Genomic DNA, 3,648 nt, shown 5'->3' with positions numbered 1-3,648 from the left:
CCTTTTGAGTAAATTTTGTGGCAAAAGTGGTTAAACTCCACTAGAAAACTAGAGCTAAATCTCCCTGCACGAGAGTCAACTCCAAATGGATCAAGACCTCAAAATAAAAGAAGACACCATGAGAACATTACTGAAGGAGTAGGAGAAACTCTAGGGCTTTAGCCTAGGCAGAAATTTTCTTAATAGAGAACCAGAAACAAAAGAAATCAAAGAAATATTGGACAAATGACATTGCATGAAACATCAGAGCTTCTACAAGGCAAAGGACATAGCTAGTAAGATCAATAGAAAGCCTATGTTCTGGAAGAAGATCTTCACAAGTCATAAAATGGACCAGGTCTTATATCTAAAATATACTTAGAACTTAAAAACATTAAATCCCCCCAACAATAAATCCTCAAACAAATCCTCAAAAAAATCCTCAAACTGCTCGATAACTAATTGGGCTAAAGACTTAAAGAGAGATTTCTCTGAAGAGGAAATAAAAATGGCCATTAGACACATGAAGAAATGCTCAACTTTTCTAGCCGTAAAAGAAATGCAAATCAAGACAACATTGAGGCTGCATCTCATTCTAGTTTGAAAGACTATAATCAAGAAATATAATAACCATAGTTGTTGGAGGGGATGTGGCTAAAAGGGAACCCTACTGCATTATTGATGGGAGTGCAAACTTCTTTAACCTCTTTGGAAGCAGTATGAGAGTTCTTCAAAAGACTCCACGTAGAGCTGCCCTATGACCCAGCAATCCCACTTTTGTGTATTTACCCAAATGATCACAAACTAGGTCATACCAAAGCTGCCAGCACAACCATGTTTATTGCAGCATTATTCACCATAGCTATGATATGGAACCAACCTCAACACTCCTCAGTAGATGAATGGATCAAGAAAATGTGATATATATATATATATATATATATATATATATATATACAATTATATATGTATATCTATATACATATGTATGTATATAAAGAGAGAGAGAGAGAGAGAGAGAGAGAGAGAGAGAGAGAGAGAGAGAGAGAATGGAAATCTATGCCTCCATCAGAATGACATTGCTCCATTTGTTAGGAAATGGAAAGACTTGGTAAAAATGATATTAAGTGATGTAATCCAGGCCCAAAGAAACATAGGTCCCATGGTTTCCCTTGTTTGCAAGGACTAGTACATGTCTGGGACAAACAGAGAAGATCAAAGGCTATGCACATATGACCATTTAAGATGATGATAAATTAAATGTACCCAAAATCAGAGACACAGTGGGTTTTCCTTTCTTGTTTTTGTTTTTAATATACTTATAATGCGCTATGTGATTCCTTTGTTGGTTCATCCCACCACGGTATAACCCTTGTTTTCACTGTATTTGATTCCAGTGTTCTGCATCTTGTATATACATTTTTGTAATTTGGGGAGTGTAAGGGATATAGCAGAATGCTTAAATGGGGATGGAAGTTCACCCATTGTGATGATGAGATGTGCAGGACATTGTGTCGAAAATGAATTTACAATGTCAGGTAGGGGTCAAGGAAGGAGGAGTTGGAGAGGTGGGGAGGGAAGGGATGGTAGGGGAAAAACAAAGGAGTAGGTAACAATGCTTGATAGGAAATGCACTCATTACTGTACTCATGTAACTGTAAACTCTATATGCAGTACTTTTACAATAAAAATATATAAAAACTATCTGCCCGGTGTAGATTTCCAGAGCTGCCCTTGGCATTGCATTTTTTTGCCTTATCTGGCTGTGGTTATGTCCACCTTCCCAGTGGATCAGTAGTCTTCAAAGCATCTTGGTCATGAACTGGGACTTGGGTTATCCAGTGGTGGTTGGAACCAGTCCAAGGGCAGGACAAAACCATTTCCAGGACATGGCTTCTTAATTCCCAATGCAACTGGGATTGCAAGCAGAATTTCTCTGAATTTGACTCCAGAAAACAATCACGGAACCAAAAGGCAAGGTCACCAAACACCTACCCTTCTCCCCCCATTCTCCTTTCTTCCTCCTTGGGAAAGTACAAAATAATTTTGCACGTTTTGGCACACAAAAATTGCCCACCACTCTCCTGGTAAACTAGGTTTCAAGTCACTAAGTCATGTAAACGGATAATGAGACATTCATTATTCTGGACATCATCTTCAGATTATTTGATGCTTTAATTGGTTGTTGGTGGTGGTTGTGGTAGGGGGCCTGAACTCTGGGTCTAGGTGCTGTCCCTGAGATCTTCAGCTCAAGGCTCATGCTCTACCACTTAAGCCCAGCACCATTTCCACTTTTCTCTGCTTATGTGGTGCTGAGGAATTGAACCCAGGACCTCATGCATGCAAGACAAGCACTCTACCACTGAATCTCCTTCCCGGCCCTAATGCTTTAATTCTTTAAAATTTATTTTAGTCAGTCATAGGGATTGAAATCAGGACCAGGGTGTAACATATCCCTGAGTTCTTCAGCTCCAGGGAAGCACTCTACCACTTGAGCCACAGTGCCACTTACTGTTTCTAGATAAGCAACTCTCAGACTTTCTTCCTAGGGTTTGCTTTGAACCATGAATTTTAAAATTATTTTTCTTTTACTTGTTTATTGGATCATTACAGTTTTTCTGAAATTTAAAGTTTTCTGTAAACCTTTGTTTTCAAGTAATCCAACAGTATTAAATATTACATTTAGAAGCTATCCTGTAGAACATCCTTTTTGAAATTCTTATGTTAAGATGAAATTCTTATTCTTGGTAGAAAAATTCCATTAAAGTCCAAATGGGGAATATGCTAATTTCAGCAGTCTTGAGTCTCCTTCCTATTTTTTTCTCTCTCCTATCTTTTCTTGTTCTGAACAAGTGTCATGGAATGTCCAAACATTCAAAGGAAGCTTATTTCATTAATTTTATAGAAAAGGAATGCGGCCTGCCTGCATCTCAAGGCAACTTTGAGTAGGTTATTCTGAAAATTCACACCAGTGAATTTTCAAAGTTATTTTGATAATTTTTTAAACCATTCATTAAAGAGGTTCCAAATAGCAAGAATAAAAAAACAATGTTCTGCTTTCTAAGAATGTTTTAAAGGCTAGAAAGTCAACAAAACACATTCTATTCTTCCAAGATTCCATGGTGAATAATTTCTCTTTTATCATAACCCTGACACTGACCTCTCCCTTCAAACTTGTAGCTTTATTCAGTTTTCCTGTTCCAGCTTTCATTTTGGTACCAGCATCCATAATCTCCTTGTAGTATTTGACAATGAAATTCCATTTGTTGTTAGAAAGCTCAATTAATATTGCCAATGGCAGGCTCAAGAGCATATCACAGAGCATAAACTATTGAATATCATTAATGTGATCCTATGCAACTATTCCACCAATTAATATAAATACCAAATGAATTGCATCTTCATATAACTTTTAAAATACAAAATAGTTACATACCTATGTCATAAAATAATTCAGACCACTAGTAGAAGATACTAAGCTAAACCTTTTATATTATCCCCAATAATTTTTGTAAAATTTTCTTTGCTCATTAACATTCACCTTAGGGCCTCCTTTTCCTAGCAACAAGTTATAAGTCATGTCCTTGGATTTTAGTCATCTCTGAGTAACGTCTTTTCTTTCCACTGCCAGTTAGTCCCTCATGTTAAATGCCTGAGGAATTACTTTTC

The sequence above is a fragment of the Dipodomys merriami genome, unplaced genomic scaffold (assembly GCF_024711535.1).
Source record: "Dipodomys merriami isolate MVZ:Mamm:240054 unplaced genomic scaffold, mDipMer1.0.p SCAF_601, whole genome shotgun sequence".
Classification (NCBI taxonomy): domain Eukaryota; kingdom Metazoa; phylum Chordata; class Mammalia; order Rodentia; family Heteromyidae; genus Dipodomys; species Dipodomys merriami.
Note: the sequence above shows the minus strand (reverse complement) of the source record.